The 18,038-nt window shown below is 34.9% G+C and overlaps 1 pseudogene; it reads right to left on the bottom strand.

The window, feature by feature from the left end:
* Nucleotides 1-1,419: 1,419 nt before the first annotated feature.
* The window catches only part of LOC116591177, a 39,394-nt pseudogene continuing 22,775 nt past the window's right edge, over nt 1,420-18,038 (bottom strand).

The following is an 18,038-nucleotide window of genomic DNA, read 5'->3' as shown; positions in this document are numbered from 1 at the left end:
TTTCCATTATTGCGTTGAACTATTTGATTTACTGAGATTCAGGTGACTCAAGAGAATGGTAAAGTAACTTATAGACATAATAAAGGAGCTACTTTATTTTATTCATCTGAGAATAGTGCAAGTACGTTCAAAGCTTTGTGTTTAAATATGGAATGATATTGAATTAAAGATGATGACAGGAAAATGCCATGGACATTTCTCACATCTTTTAATGTGTCTCACTTCATTTGGACTCAGTCTCCAAGAATAAAGCTAGAGGTACTATATAATGTGTGAGGTAACACTCATTGCCACTGTCAGAGACAGAATTCTGAGTTGATTTAGCATTAGTTTGATATAAACTGGTGTCCCATTTAGTATGTCTTTATGTGAAGTTTTCAGAATTGAAGACACAAAGAAATAATGTTATAATCTATTCTTTGGATCCCTTCTTTGTCATGGTTGATTTTACCATGGACCTAGGTCTAATCTCCAGCCCTTAATGGCTATAGCCAGACACTACATCATTGGAATTATATATATTTTATGATTAAGTTTATGATTTTTTTATTAGAATAGTATTTAAAAGTGGAAGAGAACATTTTTGCTCAAAATTTTACTTCCAAGAGACATGTTGATGAATTCTTTCCATTATTTCCACATCCATCTATACGTATGTAAGTACGTGTACTATCTGATTGAGTGGATGATTTCTAGGTCCAGAAGTACAATCAGAAGAAGAATCTTCTCAAAATTCCTAAACCTCTACAATTAACTCATGGAATGCCATAGAAACATACAAGCTTTGACAGCTCTCAATCTTCTGATACATATTAGGGAAGGAAAAAAAGGTCCCTAGTGTTACTGAATGTTTGTGTCTCCTCAAAATATATATGTAGAAACCCTAACTCCTAATGGGATAATAATAATAGGAGGTGGGGTTTGGGGGAGGTAATTAGGTTTAGATGAGGTTATGAGGGTAGGGTCCCCATGATGGGATTAGTGTCCTTATAAGAAGAGGTTGTCTTTATAAGAAGAGGAAGTGACTTGAGCTTTGTATGTCTCACCGCCAAGTGAGGACCCAAAGAGAAGGTGGCTGTCTCTAAGTCAAAAAGAGAGCCTTCGCTAAGAGCTTGACCAAGTTGGCACTTTGATCTTGGTCTTTCCAGCATACAGAACTCTAAGAAATATTTTATTGTTTAGGATTAAAATTTAAGAAATGTCTATTATTTAAACCCTCCAGTCTGTGGTATTTGTTATAATAGCTTGGACTGACTAATCCTGGCCTTTTTTACTAATGGCACAGAGAGGTGAGCAGGAGCTGCATGCTTTTTTGTTCTTGTTTGACTGAAGAAGGAGCTGTATTTATATCAGCAGGTCGAGGCATAAAGGTGGTGTCTTGAGCCCAGGGGTCAGTGCAGACTCTTTTGTTTTTTATTATTATAGAAAGATGATCCTAGGGTCTTCCGTTTGATGAGGACAGCCGGATTTATTTCTTACACCGGTCAAGAGTGGCCGGCCACATGAAATGGACTCCTTGATCACATCCAAGGTGATCCAGGAGCTGTGAATTTCATAGCAACAGCAATCCTAAAACAAAGCAAAAAGCCAATCAGCATTTTTACATGTCTAAATTTGTGCTGGTCTTTACATTTAGCTGGTTATATAGTAACCAAATTGCTAAATCAATTTAAAATGGAAGATTCCTGGGCTTGAAATTCTTTAGTTGAGTGTCTACGGACTAAAACTTTGCCTTATAACATTATATTTGCTTGAAGAGTCCTGGGCCCCAGAGAAAAAGATTTGTTATAGCTAATCATAACTAAGAAAACATGCAGATTAAAAATATATGAATATTATAAATTAAAATAGGAAATAGAATTTTGTGTTTCCTTTTTATTATACTGTGAATCATTTCATAAGCCAGAGAAATTTCCTCAAATAAACTATTATTGAGTAGTTGCTAAATATTTCGTCTTCCTGTTGTGCTATGAAGTCCCTATTTTGGGGTATACTGTTGACCCTTGAACAACACAGGTTTGAACTATATGGGTTCACTTGTGGATTTTTTTCAATAAATATAGTACAATACTATAATGTATTTTCTCTTCCTTATGATTTCCTTAATTATAATTTCTTCTCTTTAGTTTTACGGTCAGAATACAGTGTATAATACATGTAACATAAAATATGTGTTAATCGACTGTTTATGTTATCAATATGGTGTCCAGTTAACAGTAGGCTATTGGTAGTTAAGTTTTGGGGGAATCAAAGTTATATATGGTTCTTTGTGCAAGAGGTTGGCGCTCTAACCCCACATTGTTCAAATCAACTATATAGGCTAATTTCAACTTTTATATGTTATAGATATTTATATATGAGTACATTTAAAGCATATCCATTGTAAACACATAAAATATTCTTTTTCATAGTGAAATTTCTAGGCAGTTTTTAAAAAATATTTTATTTATTTATTTGACAGACAGAGATTACAAGTAGGCAGAGAGCAGGCAGAGAGAAGGGAAGGGAAGCAGGCTCCCTGCTGAGCAGAGAGCCTGATGTGGGGCTCCATCCCAGGACCCCAGGACCATGACCTGAGCCAAAGGCAGAGGCTTTAACCCACTGAGCCACCCAGGCGCCCCTAGACAGTTTCTCTTTTTAAAGATTTTATTTATTTATTTGACAGACTGAGATCACAAGTAGGCAGAGAGGCAGGCAGAGAGAGGAGGAAGCAGGCTTCCTGCTGAGCAGAGAGCCCGATGGGCTCTCTCCCAGAACCCTGGGATCATGACAAAGGCTTTAAACCACTAAACCACCCAGGTGACCCTAGGCAATTTTGAACATATATCCCTGTCATTGTCTCTATTTTTATAATACAGATTCCCAAACATAGAGGATTTTTTTTAAAGATTTTATTTATTTATTTGAGAGAGAGAGTGTGTGCTTGAGCATGGGGAGAGGCAATGGGAGAGAGAGAAGCAGGCTCCACAGTGATCAGGAATCCTCATGTGGAGTTCCATCCCAGGATCCCAGGATCAACCTGAGCCAATGACACTTAACCAACTGAACCACCCATGTACCCCGAGGACTGGTTTTTTTAATGAGACTTTTTTTAAGTTCTTAAAACCTAAATATAACTGCTTGTAGAAAATTAAATTATTTTTATTCGTTTTATTTCTAATAGTAATACTCACTTATTCTTTATTCTCAGTATTCCTGTTGTAAAATTTTATTAACTATAATTTGGAACTTGAAACACCACAATTATACATTCTATGGTGTTGTGTATTCTTTTCAGATGCAATATCATTAGATAAAAAGTATACTGCATAAACAAGTTCATTTAATATGCTACTTTGTTTATTTAAATTTTCCAGACTAGAATAAAACTGGTGATGTTTAAGAGAGAGTATTAAACTCTCTCTTAAAAGGAAAAGTTTGACCTATCGATGAAAACATTTGCCAAGGTTTTAATCCCTGTAAGTTTGAGATGAAAACAAGTTACACTCTTATCAAGGCGAAGTATAAATAAGTAAACGGAATCTTATTTCACATGGTGCCATATTTCTTCTGGCCATTATAGGCTTGATTTAGTTCACTTCATAAACTATGATTTCATAATAATGTTCAAATGTATGTATTAAGGAATTATTCTACATTATTAAGCAACTATATGAACACAGAGGTTGAGATAAGGATTAATTGTAGCCATTTTAAATAAAATAATCCATGGTATCACCATTTTCTAAGTTCTAATTAAATGCTACTCTGGACTTGATAAAGAAAAGCTCAAATATAAAATATTTTGAAGTAATTAACTGCAGTAGTTTCCTAGAAAGGAAACATTTTATTCCTTTTGCTTAGCAGGTGTGTGCAGTCTTAGGCAAGTGTGAGACAATTTAGCTGTGGTTGTATTTGACTAGATTTATTTCATATGCATTTTTACTCTATAAAGACAAATTTTATATATATTAACTGGATACCCATTTCTAAACATTTCTAATCTTTCTTCATTTTGTGCTGTCTGCTCATCAATAGTCATGGTTTTGAATAGGGAAACAGGCTGTTGCCCTTAAAATGTGAATATATCATTTCAAAAGATGTGTTCCCTACCTAACCTATGATAAATAATGTTTTGCACCAATGAAGTCAATGCATTTTCCATTTCATTGTGAGTAGAAAATTATTTCTATGTTTACTTTTTGGCTGGAAAATACCAATTTGATGACTACATATTTGTATTTGTTCATAAACTAAGGGGAAAAATAGTTGCTTTTGAAATAATGATAATTGCAGGTAACACTCGGGGACAGCCATTGTTTAAAAGACTTTACTGAGGATGCATTTGATATTCACAGAAAATCTGCAAGGCTGTTCTCTTTATCTAGATTCTGTAGTTTAGAAAATGAGGCCACAAGAGGCTGAGCTGCTTGGTTAAGGTCCCATAACGATGAGAGTCCAGTTGGAGATTTTAAGCCAGACTCTTCGTCACCATGTTCTATGTTTACCATCCTCAGGTACCAAGGGGGTATTTCACCTTGTCAGCTCAGTCACCAGTCCGTAGTATTTGTATTTCTTCAATATCCCTCTCCTCGATAGCTGCGCTGTATTTTGTGCTCTAATTTAGACCATCATCACCTTTCGCCTTGATTTTTGCATAATAGCTTCAGTATTGTCAATTTCCAATCCCTTGCATATACAAATATCAGAAGAACTTTCATAATAAATATACTCAAAAAACAAAACAAACTAAGAGGAGAAGAGAACTTCCTCCACTTAACAAAATAGCATCTATGGAACAACAAACAATTGCCATCAAGCTTAATGCTGAAAAAAAGGAGCAGTAAGTTTACAAGTTTATTCTTGCTACTTTCATTCAATCTTTTACTGAAAGTTTAGTTGGAGAAATTGGCAAGAAAAAGAGAGGAAATCCATACTGGAAAGGAAAAAAATAAAAATATCTCTATTTGCAGATGACATGATCTCATTGGTAGAAAATGCTAAGGAAAGCACTAAAAAAACTATTCACTAATAAATGAGCTCAGCAGGGCTTCAAGATCCAAGACGAATGCACAAAATCCATTGTATTTTTTCCTTTGTGATAAAATCTTTTAAGATCTATCCCCTTAGCAACTTTCATATGTCATACAGTTTTAACTCTAGTTACTATGCTGTATGTATATCCCCCATTAGTGTTTATTTTCTAGCTGGAAGGTTAACTTCCTTCACCTATTTTGCCTCCTGATCCCTCCCCCTCTAATCTTCAACAGCCACCAGTCTCTTCTCTTTATCTACAAGGTCAGTTTTTTTTTTGTTGTTGTTGTTTGGGTTCTTTCAGACCACATATAAGCAAGATCATACAGTATTTGTCTTTCTCTGTTTCACTTACTTCGCTTAGCTTAATGCCCTCAAGGTCCCTCCATGTCATCCTAAAGGGTAAAATTTCCTCCTTTTTTTCCTTCCTTCCTTCCTGTCTTCCTGCCTTCCTATTAGTTTCAGGTGTAATGATGCATTATTTGTATATATTGTGAAATAATTACTACAATAAATCTAGTTAACATCCTTCACCACACATAGTTACAAAAACTTTTTTTCCTTGTGATGAGTACTTTTAAAATTTATTCTCTGAGATTTGCTTATTTTTTATGGTTGAATAATATTCCATTTCTTTATGCATATATTTAGGTTGCTTTTATCATCTTAGCTATTGTAAGTAGTGCTGCAATAAACATGGGGGTGCATATGTCTTTTTTAGTTGGTGTTTTCATTTTCTTTGGGTAAATACTCAGAAGTGGAATTGCAGAATCATATAGTAGTTTTGCTTTTAATTTTTTGAGGGAGCTGTGTGCTGTTCATATGACTGCACCAATTTACATTCCTATGAAGAGTGCACAAGTGTTCTTTTTTCTCCACAGCCTTCCCAATACCTGTTATTTCTTTTTGATAATAGTCATTTTAACAGGTTTGAGATGATATGTAATTGTGGTTTTGATTTGTATTTCCCTGATGATTTGTGATGTTAAGCATCCTTTCATGTATCTATTGGCCATTTGTGTGTCTTCAGAAAAATGTTCAGATCTTCTGCTCATTTTTAATTGGACTTTTTTTTACTCTTAAGTTGTATGAGTTCTTTATATTTTAGGGGTATTAACCCCTAATAAGATATATGATTTGTGAATATTTTGTCCCATTTAATAGTTGGCTTTTTCATTTTCTTGATGGTTCCCTTTGTTGTGCAGAAGCTTTCTAGTTTGGTATAGTCTTACTTATTTTGGTTTTGTTGCCTTTGGTTTTGGTGTTAAATAAAAAAAAAAAAATGATTGCCAAAACTGATGTCAAGGGGCTTATTTTATTGCCTGTTTTCTTCTAGGAGTTTTATGGTTTCAGGTCTTACATTCAGTTCTTTAATTCATTTTGAGGTCATTGCATTTCTTTTTTAAAGTTTTGGTTTATTTTTTTAAGATTTATTTATTTATTTGAGAGAGAGAGAGCGAGCACACAAGTGGAAGGGACAGAGGAAGAGGGAGATAGACTCTGAAGCAGGGTGTACACTGAGAATGGAGCCCAAGGTAGGGCTTGATCTCAAGACCCTGAGATCACACCCCTGAGATCAGGACCTGAGCTGAAACCAAGAATCAGATGTTTAACCAATGGTGCCACCCAGGCGCCCTGAGGCCATAGCATTTCTATATACTTATAATAAACAATCCAAAAATGAAATTGAAAAATAATTTCATTCATAATGTCACCAAAAAATAAAATGCTGAGGAAAAATTTAACAAAGGTGCAAAATCTATAATGTGAAAACTACAAATCATTGTGGATACAAAAAAATAGATTTTGCATTTTAAATTGATAAATGATAGGATATATGAATTACATCTAAGTTAAGCCAATAAATATATGAAAGAATATCTTCTCAAAATACTCCCTTGTCAAAATCTTCCAAGAGTTCTCTCTGGTCTACAAATTAAAGTCAAAATGCCATTGCCTAAACTGAATGCTCTCTGATCTGGCCTTTCTGTTTTGTTTCTTTTTGGGTCCATTCCTGCTGCATTAAAACTAGGTATGCCTGTTACTCATATATGCCACATATTTTCTCCCCTTCATGCCTTCTCTATCCAAGAGATACTTATATCTTCATCTTCTTATCCAAATTTTTCCAAACTTTCAGTTCCATCTCCTAAGATATCTCATCTCTGAAAAATGCAACTCTCTTTTGCCATACAAAATCACTCTCTCTCCTCTGAAACTTCATTACCAAAGTACCTCTGCACCTTTTCCAGAGCACTGGCCACTTTCTGTTTTTTAGCAGGGTTGAATCAACCTGGCACAAATTCCTTGCGAGCAGGGTCCCTATCTAATGTATTTATCTTTACCCTCCCCCACAATGGCATGCATGAAGTTGGACTCAATAAATATCTTAAATGAGGCAATTATTTACTCAAGAAAGGCAAAGAAGATTAATAAATGGAATAGTAACATCTGATCTAATGAATGGATGAAACTCACTTTCCGAACATTTAAATCAGATTTCATGGCTGTATATTCAAGGTTCTTGCAAATAAGAAAGTCCACTGTGATTATTTTAAACAGAAAAGGAGTTTTTTAAAGTACATTATCTTGGGGTACCTGGGTGGCTCAATTGGTTAAGCATCTGGCTCTTGGTTTTGACTCAGGTCATGATCTCATGGATTGTGGGATCAAGCCTTTGTCAGGCTCTGTACTTAGTGTGGAATCTGCTTGAGATTCTTTCTCTCTCCTTCTGCCCATACCCCATATATAAATACCTAAATAAATAAATAAATGAAATCTTGAAAAAAAAAAAAGTACATTATCTCACAGGATCCTTAAAAGGGCCCACAGGCCTCAGTCTTTAGCTTTCTTGTCAGAAACAAAACCCAAGCATAGTGCAGAATTGGATGTAGAGAAAACACCCCTGTCCCCAGCTGCTCAGCACTTATGAGAGTCAAGATTGGATTGCAAAACTATTAATATCATCATTCCCTGAAGAAGAGGACTCAAGTCTGAGCTACAGTTTGCAAAATTAATATGTGTACTTTTTTGGCATCCATTGTGAATATTCCTCCTTTCAGAAGCTATTGCTTGTGAAAACCAAGTATGTTTAGCAAGGCATGAAACAGCTATCGTCATTCATCAAGGCATGAAACAGCTATCGTCATTCATCAGAACACATTCAAGCATGAATTTAAAGGTGTCATAGACCTTATATTTATTGTTCTGAATAAACATTAGTCTCATGAAGAATGGAATACTGGAGGTTGAAGGCCTATAATTACCTACCAGCTAGGTACACTGTCATTAGCTATGATGAAACCGTCTCTGGGTTTCCATGTCAGTGCACCTTGCCCAACTTACAAGGTAATACTCTACAGAAATGAGAATTCAACCTCCATGTCTTTATAGGCCCCAACATTCACTCAACCAGACTGACAACATGCTGAAGTATCCTTGGGTTTCAATGCTGATTTCGCAAAGGGGTGGACTAAGATGGACGCCAATTCAAGTTAAAGATGAGTGCAGTGGACTTCAAACAGTATGACTTGTCAGTCATTAGAGGAGGACACAAATGGTGTGACAAGGATGACCTTCAGAAGAAGGAACCAAAGTATTTGATTTTAATATCATCAGTCTTAGAAAATATCATCAGTCTTAGAAATATTTAGTTATGACATACTATGTAGTTATTACATTACATACTATGTAACTCACTACACTAAACCAGTTCAGATGGATATTCTAGCCATTTATTCAAAAGTGTAAAAGAACAAAAATACTAAAAGCTTGAAATAGTAAAGCCTGAACATGGTGAAAGTGTTATTGTGGAGGTGCCTGTCGGTCATGTGTCTACCTTCAACTCAGGTCATGATCCAGGCATCCTGGGGATCGAGCCTTACATTGGACTCCCTGCGTGGTGGGGAGTCTGCTTCTCCCTCCCACTGCTATTGTACTCTTGTGCTCTCTCTCTCTCTCCCCTCTCTGAAATAAGGAAATAAAATCTTTAAAAAAAAAAAAAAAGTGACATTGTGGGTAAATCATCTAACCTCTCCTGAGCCTCATTTTCCTCAACTCTGAAATAAAGAGACTATGAAATGAACCATATGGTTGATTGTTGTGGAGACTAAATTAAATAAGATATATTTAAAGGATCTAAGAGAGTGCCTGGTTCATAGTAGACAATAAATAATTGGGGTCTATAATTATTTGCTTTAAGCATATCATCCATCAAATTACTTAATATTTGTAATTGTCTTTATTTTTTATGAATTAGTTTTCTATGCCCTTCTCCAGAATTAGCACACATTGTGCTCAGCATTTAACGGGTGGAGAAACTCAGAGAAAATTGAGTTAAGTGGTTCAACCAAGAGGAGTAGGAAAGGCATGATAATTCTATTATGCCCTTTCTACTAATGATAGTGGGAGAGTGGTGGCATACACAAAGGATGAAAACAGTCAAATTATAATTGACATAAGAGATAAATTGCCAGGGTGAAAGAAGATAAGCTAATTTTTAATGTCAATATGTGAAAGAAATGTTAGTTGTCCCTCATATCCCGTCATATCATTTTTTATGCAATACAATTTTTTGCTAAACACACAGAAATACTTTGTATCAAATCTTTGCCTGAAGTTAGGTATAACCAGGTGAAAAAGATCTGGCTAAGGGAATAGATTAGAAGTGTATGCCACTTCTGGACAATGCTTTTAAAAGGTGTGAGACTGCATTCCATTTCCCATCTTACTCATCTGACTGGCTAGAATATGGCCATGACAGCAGAAGCTAGAATAGCCTTTTTGGACCATGAAATGAAAGCTACTGTTCAGGTTGGCAGGACACTGAAATAGAAGGATTCTAGACCCCTAACAACTTCGAGGATTAAGCTACCACACAGCGTAAGTCTGTATATGAAAGAAATATAGAGTTCTATCTTCTTGAGAATATAGCTAATTTGGGTAACATTAGTTAAAATGATATTTTAATTAATACAGTACAAGTCACTTATTCCACTATTACTATTATTGTGTGTGTAACCTTTATTACAGTATGATAAAGCGCTATCATTACAGATTATCAGACATCAACCAGACCCATGTCTTCTCACCTCATCCCATATTTATCAAATGAAGAAACTAAGCCCCCAAAGTAACAAATTTTGGATTTCAAATAGATTTCCCATTGCAATTTAATGTGATTTCACCTAAAACATGCTTAGGTTTTTGTTTTTGCTTTGCTCCTCCATTTTGTAAAGATAAAAAGCATATAATTTCAATAATATGAATGTCATATCTATATCACTTATTATTATATCTATAGTACTCATCTAAGCACTTACTTTTTAAACAATTTTAAAATATAGATATCTATGAAAAAATATTTATTTAAGAATATTATATTCATATGAAAATATTCATTTAAAACAGTCTGATCCACTTTTTGCTTAAAAGTGTGTAAACCTGGTGATTCACAGACCTGTACCCCTGGGGATAAAAACATATGTTTATAAAAAATAAAAAATTAAAAAAAAAAAAACTATATATACGTATGTGTTAGGGCACCTGTGTGGCTCAGTCGGGTAAGCATCTGACTCTTGGTCTTAGTTCAGGTCTTGATCTCAGGCTTGTGTATTTGAACCCTGTTTTGAGCTCCACCCAGGTTGTGGAGCCTAAAAAATAAATTTCTAAAATAAGAAAAAATATAAATGGATATACATATATATATTTATGTGTTTATATTTGTACAGGTATATATATTTAAAAATTTATTTATATGTGCAAAGTATATGAATATAAACATATATTTATATAAATATGTTTTATAGATAATATATTTATATAAATATAAATTACATAAAATATATAATATATAAATATATACTTATTTAAAATTATTATAGAAGCATACACTTACCAGCTTTTTGTGTGAATAATTAAAGATGATAAGGGAAGAACTTTGGCTTTTTTCTTTATATACTTAATATACTTAATTAATATACTTAATTAATACAGAAGTATTAATTTAATTCCTCAATGGAAATTTGAAACTTTTATAATCTATCTTTATAAAACTTGCCTTAACAATTTTGTATGGCTCCATCAAAAATAGCAATAAATCTCCAAAATTTGGGGACATAGATGCAATTAAAAACATTTTAATTATTAAAATCCATCATTAACTTTTACCTAGTTAAAATGTAGCTGGATAAACAAGCAAACAAACTCTTCATACAGAAAACTAAAGCAATAATGATAACCCAGTAGGGATTACTCCATACACGAGACCAAGTATAAGAATAGCACAGGTGTTTATACAGAGGTGTTGTTTTCTTCACTGTAAATGGTATCAAGAAAAAAAATGGGAGAGGGAGCAAAGAGAAAGGAGGAGGAGGAGAATTAAAAAAAAAAAGGAGGAAGAAGGAAAAAAGAGGAGAAGGCAAAAACTAGTGACAAAAAATAAAATATAATCAGATTTTCACTAACTTCATATAGAGACTGAGAGTAAAAAGGTGAAGCTAACCTCACAAGTCAATGTCTCAATTATTTAGTTAGGGAACAAAATGACTACCTGTGCTATAATTAAAGAGTTAATTAATCATATGAAAACATTTATAAAGTATGGAACATTACTAACATAATAGCATTTTAGCATTAGAGCTAAAATATATTCAGCAATTTTAATTTCCTTTAAAGAAAATCTTCCAAATACAAAACAATCAGACATTTTGACTACTCTCCATTTATCTGTCAATATTTTATGAGCATTAAAGAAATCATGAAGCAAAAACTATTAAAAACTAATTTTCTACAATGTATAAAATTTATAATGTACTGTGCAAAAGACATGGATAAAAGAAAAACCTAGAAAATTAACCTATATATGCCATAGTTTGTACATTCATTGAAAGCAGGTAATATGACTTATCTTCCAGTTAAATTGGCCATGGGAGACTGTGAAGAAATTAACAATCCATGTATTATTCATAAAATAAATATGTTTATACATTTTGAAAGGAAAAAAAACAAAGTTTTTAATCAATATGGAAAAAATAAAATTTAAATAACCAGTTATGTTTATAATTAAAAAATTAAAACCTGCATATTCTGCTTTTCAAATAAGATTGTGGTAAATGAATAAACTCCTAGAAATAAAAGGCAGAGGCATAATGCATTTTCTTAATGAATAAATATTGTTACAGAATAAGGACAGCCTCTGTCTCAGTATGGTTTTTCTTTGTTTAAATTTCAGTTCTGTTGAATCATGCAGGGAACAAAGGTAAAATTAAGATTTGATTTTTAATTTTTTAGGTATGGAGAGAGGATATAGGCACAGAAAAACACTGGTATAAAACACCATAGAAACTTGCACTGAGGAAGCCAAATTATAACTGAGCAATTAAAATCATTAACCTCCAATCTAACCCAACATATGTAAAATCTATTGTTTCAAGATTCAGACTGTAAATCTAGAACCCACATGAAGCAATGGTTAATTAAAAAAATGTATAGAAATGAATAGTTTCTGCCATACAACAAAATGACTTTCTAAGTAGGTAATTGAGCTATAGCAGAAAAACAGAGGTTTAATTCTGAATAATGGACAAATAAATGAAAATTACAATGTAAGCTGATTTACAAAATTCTATTAAATCTGGTTCCTTGTGAGTTTATCTTTATGTATATTTAAGTTGAATAATATAATTGGTATTTTAATAACATGTCTCTGTTTTGTCCTAGAGGAAGAAAAGAGGAAAAAGGAAATAATGAAGAAACGGCCATCGCTCATTTTTCTACCAGCTTTAACTGAAACAAAACAAAACAAAACAAAAAAACGCTTTGATGGAATTCACTACAAGGTACCAACAACATCAGGTGACTATTGTCCTTTATTACAGCTTCTGGATCCCTATATAAGAGTAATCAATCCTTGTACCATTTTAGTGTAAATTTAGTTCTTAGTAAAAATTCCATAAATGTGCTTCTGCATGTGTTTGTAATATGAGAAACAGACATTTGATTGTAGTTGACCCTTGAACAATGTAGCGGTTAGGGGTGCCAACTCCTACATAGTGAGAAGTCCTTGCTTAACTCTTGAGTCCCCCCAAAACTTAACTACAAATAGCCTACTTTTGAGATGAAGGGTTACCAATAACATAAACAGTTGATTATGCATATTTTGTGTGGTATATGTATTATAGGCTATATTCTAAAAATCAAGTAAACTAGAGAAAAGAACATGTTAGTAAAATTCTAAGGAAGAGAAAATACATTTATAATGCTGTGCTGTACTCATTGAAAAAGATCTGCATTTAAGTGGTCCTGCACAGTTCAGACCCCTGTTGTTCAAAGGTCAGCTGTAACTGTCATTTATTAAGAGTATGTTCAAGTTTGTGCAACTGTGATAACAGATGTTTTATATAAAAGAAAGCACAATGGAGAATGGAAATATTGCAAAATAAGTAGCAATAAAATGGATTAGGTAATCAGATAGTAAGATGTTAGTTTGAAATATAGTTTAAGTCTAAGGTTTTTCTTTTTTTAATACATGTCATTTATAGTCTTTTTTGAAAATTCATCCTTAGGTAAAAAATTCTCGGGATTTTGCGGGTTTTGTGCGATAATTCTGTATTATGGACTTGATAATATTCTGAAAAGTATAAACAATCTAGCACATAAGGAAATGCCAGCTTTATGATGACTCCTTGCACATCAACATATATACATTAATTCATTAATTCCTTCCTTATTGAGTATCTACTAAGCTCCAGACACTATTTCGTTCCAGGGATAAATGGTGAACAGGCAAAGCACACACTCTCTGGTACCATGTGCTTTCTATCCTATGGAGAAATGGTAAAACAAACATACTAGTGAGCAAAATAGTTTGAAATTGTCTTAAGTACTATGAGGGATATAATCAAGGTCCTGTGCTAGCAACAAATGTCTGGAGGCAATGAGTATTTATTTCCAAAGTTTTCTGTAAGAAGCTCAGAGAATTCCCTTTGGAGAGGTGACTTTTAAGCTGAGACCTAAAAGAGAAGAAGCTGGGTCTGCAAAGATCCAGAAAAGAGAATGAGAAAAAAAGACTTTGAATGGGGCACCAGCTTCCTGGATATAATGCATGTGTTTGGGGTGAGTGACCAAGAAGGAGAGCATTGAAATGAGGTTGGAAGGTGGAGGGGAGGGAGGATACGAGGCCCTCAGGTTATAGTAGAAAGTTTGTATTTTATTCCAAGTGAAAAGAAAAATCTGAGGGGTTTTAAGCAATTTTTGACACAAGTAGTAATATTATTTGTCCTAATTAAACACTAGTTCTTAGATTCCTGAAACTCCAGTATCGAGATCCTAACCTATATGACTCAAATCGCAGGTATTTAATATCCAAAGTGCAGAGAAGGCACAAGAAATTATGTCAGAAGAAGAGTTTGAAGTAGACTGAAGGGAAGGGGTCATGAGAGTTCCTTATGATCCAATGAAGTCTGGGAAGAAAGACAGACACCAAGGTGGAGAAAAAAGCAGAGTGTGACAAAAGGGTCATAGCTTTCACCAGCTATTGTGAAATCCCAGTCAGAGGTGTGGAGTTAATTGAGGGGAAAGACAAATCAGAAGGGGTTTTGCCCACTTCTATTTTGAACTCTGAAAAGACAACCTCTACACTGTGGTATTTATAGTAACATGGGTCAGACATGGCACAGAAAAAAATGAAGACTTGGCAGCATTAAGCAGACAGAGTATCAGAAAATGGCAGAATTAAGCAGAGAGGGTATCTGAAAAAAATGCCCAGAGCTGCCCTTGTTTTGTGGGACATGGTTAGGACTCAGAAGTGCCCGCATGCACCATGGAGGAGATGGAAGTTAGCTGAGCCCAGAGTTTGGAGGCCGACCTATAGCTTCCCTTACAAGAGGCAGGTGATCATGGTGCAGAAGCCAGAGCACAAATAGCCGAATCGGGCACCACATGGGGGTGGGGAAGGTATATTTTTGAAAATAAAAGGAGAGGACCATCAAGACCTGAAGTGTCTAAGAGAACAAGTCACAAGTTTATGCTGTACCTCAGAACATCGTGCAAGAATCCTGGGGATGGACCAGCCATCCTCAGCTGACAACTGGGAGGATCTAGAGAGCCCAGGGATCAACCCAGGAGCCCCAGGTCTTTCCTCCACCTCTGCAAAGGCAGGAGGTCCCCTTCTGTCCCCTCTTTATGTTCCCATTTGCCATTTTGACCCTTGTGTGTGGCAGTTGGAGCACAAAGCAATTTCCGGGAAACACATTTAATCCAGAGTCTGCGATACTATTAATTAGCCAGTTAAAATTTCCACCATAAACTCTGTCCCTCTTTGGCAGGGTCAGGGCTTGTGATAAAGATGAGATCTGTTAGACAGTCAAGAACCCTCAATTACTCTGTACGTTGGCATGTCCTGAGTATAAATGCGCAGCACTACCTCAGTTCTCCAATTCAATAATTATGCCATTTATTTCAGTTCAACGACAGTATATAATTAGTATACATATAAAAACGTGTGTTTACTAAGATATGTGTACTGCTATTAAAGAAATTCTCCGAAATGAAAAGTATTCTGAACGTGGGTAAGAAATCCTATGCTCTGTGCTGACACTGTCACTGCCACCAACTGGCTCTCTAACCTGGGGCTAGTCATTTAATTTCTCTGGGCATTAATTTTCTCTGAAAAATGAGGAGACTGGACTAAATCATTGCTAAGGTCAATTTTGATTTCTGATGTCCGTCATGTGAGTGCTAAAATGAGGCCTGCTGAGATGATGGTGGTTAGATTTGCATTAATCAAGAAACAATGATAATAAGTGTAGAACCATTTAATGAGTCCAGGCCATTTGCCTGGCTCGAAGTAAGTCATTTTACATGGGTTTTTTCTAATCATCTAAATAAACCCATGAGGAAATAGAGGTTCAGAGAGGCTGTAATTTGCTCCATGCTACAGAGCTGGTAAGTGGCAGAGCCAGGCTTGAAACCAGGGTTTTCTCTGAAATTTTTGAATTAGATATTGTGGTACTTATAATCCTTCTCCTCAAGGGTTGGTTTTGAAGATTCCACCTTTTAGGCATTGTTAAAATTCTATTCTTCAAGTTCCTTGTGTTATGAAGCTATTTTTATAACATCAAGGTTGAGCAAAGTTTTCCCTCAACTCCTGAAGAACTCACTTATTCATTTGACCCTTATTTTCAAGGTCTCTATATATGCTTTTAATCACCTATAAATCTCTCTTATGTACCCACAACCAGACTATATATGTTCTGAGGGAATGCCAAGGACCTGGATTAAGGAATGTGCAGGAAGTGTGTGGTACCAGCAGGCCTGGAATTCAGGGGAGGAGAGTGAAATGTCAAAGGTGCAAAAGTCCAGGAGGCACTCACGTCCAGGGTCATGCCAATGCAAAGTCACCTCTCTCCAGCCTTGGCTCTGGGAAGCACAGAGCAGCTGGTAGATAGGTAGCTCATTGGGACCATTTGAAGTTCAGCAAGATTAGCTCTCAGTAGTGATGCCTACTGAAGTCTGGCTGCCCAGGGAGACCCTATGTATTACCTGGAGAATCAAACTCATGGAAACAGAACTGGTGTCTAGAAAGAGCAGAAATAAGCCAGGACAGGTAGACCTTCCCTTCCCTTATAATAGAATATCCTTATAATAGAACAGCGGGTCACCAGGAGCATATCCTTATAAAAGAACAGCGGGCCACCAGGAAAGCCGAAACAGGAGTATCTGTGCAGATATCTTTTGGTGCAATCATTCCTTCTATCTAGACCTTGACAATGCCGTGTTCTAAATTGGCAGCTTTCTGAAGCAACTCCTAGGAGTTGCTTCAGGCTTTTACCTGTATGTATTAGTCTTCTAGGGCTGTCATAGCAAAAATGGCACAGACTATGGGGCTTAAACAGCAGAAATTTATTTTCTCACAGTCCTGGAGACAAGAAGTCCAAGGTCAAGGTGTTAGCATGTTTGGTTTCTTGTGAGGCTTCTGTCCTTGGCTTGTAAATGGCTACCTTCTTACTGCGTCTTCACTCTCTTTTCTTTGTGCACAGGCATCCTTGGTGTCCTATTGGGTGTCCAAATTCCTTCATCCTATAAAGACATCAGTCAGATTGGATTAGGACCCACTCAGGAGCCTCATTTTTAACTTAATCACTTCTTTAATGGTTCTATCTCCAAATACAGCCACATTCTGAGGTAGTAGGGGTTAGGGTTTCAACATAGGATTTGTGGAGGACACAACTCAGCCCATAACACCATGGATCTAGAGAATTGCAAGCTCTCACAAAGACAAATATTCCATAGTGGTTAGCAAAATGTCATGCACATTAATAGATAATAAATATTTATCTCTTCATCCTTCAAAATTTAATGACAACATCTAGGCAAACAAACATTTCTTAAATCAATATAATTGACTGAATAAATGAATTTAAGTTTAATATCTTGGGTGGTCACCAGCACACTAAACAAAATTTAAGAGAGATGTTGCTGAGAGGCAAATTGATAAATTACCCATTCTTTTGTACTAAAAAATTAATGTTTTAAACAATTGAACTTAATGTCACAATTAAGGAAACAATTCTATATAGAAACATCCATCTCTTTTTAGTAAATATATAGAAATGAATATTTTTCACTTCTTTATCATTACCTTTAATCTGACCTACTTCATATATCGAAGATATAAACTGACTTCTTATTACCCTTAATCCTATATTAAAACTAAATCATCTTGGGACTGGCTTTCTAGTTTCAGATTATCTTGAAGTAAAAACATCATATTTAGTTTAGTTGCCAAAAAGGTCTTACATCATGCATATATACTTTAAATATTTATTTAAGCCATTATGCTAATAATGATAGTTTTTGTTGTATTTTTATTTAATTGTTGTATTTCCCACATTATACATGTCTTCAGTCAAAAGATCAGCACCCTTCCTCTTATCACTTCTGCTTTAAGAGCTTCTGGTTTCTCTTTTTCACATAGTCAAAAAAGGAAAAGAAGAAAATAATGTTGTAGATTTTCTTATTTTACA

The sequence above is a fragment of the Mustela erminea genome, chromosome 1, assembly GCF_009829155.1.
Source record: "Mustela erminea isolate mMusErm1 chromosome 1, mMusErm1.Pri, whole genome shotgun sequence".
Classification (NCBI taxonomy): Eukaryota; Metazoa; Chordata; class Mammalia; order Carnivora; family Mustelidae; genus Mustela; species Mustela erminea.
Note: the sequence above shows the minus strand (reverse complement) of the source record. Positions and strands in the feature narration are given on the sequence as shown.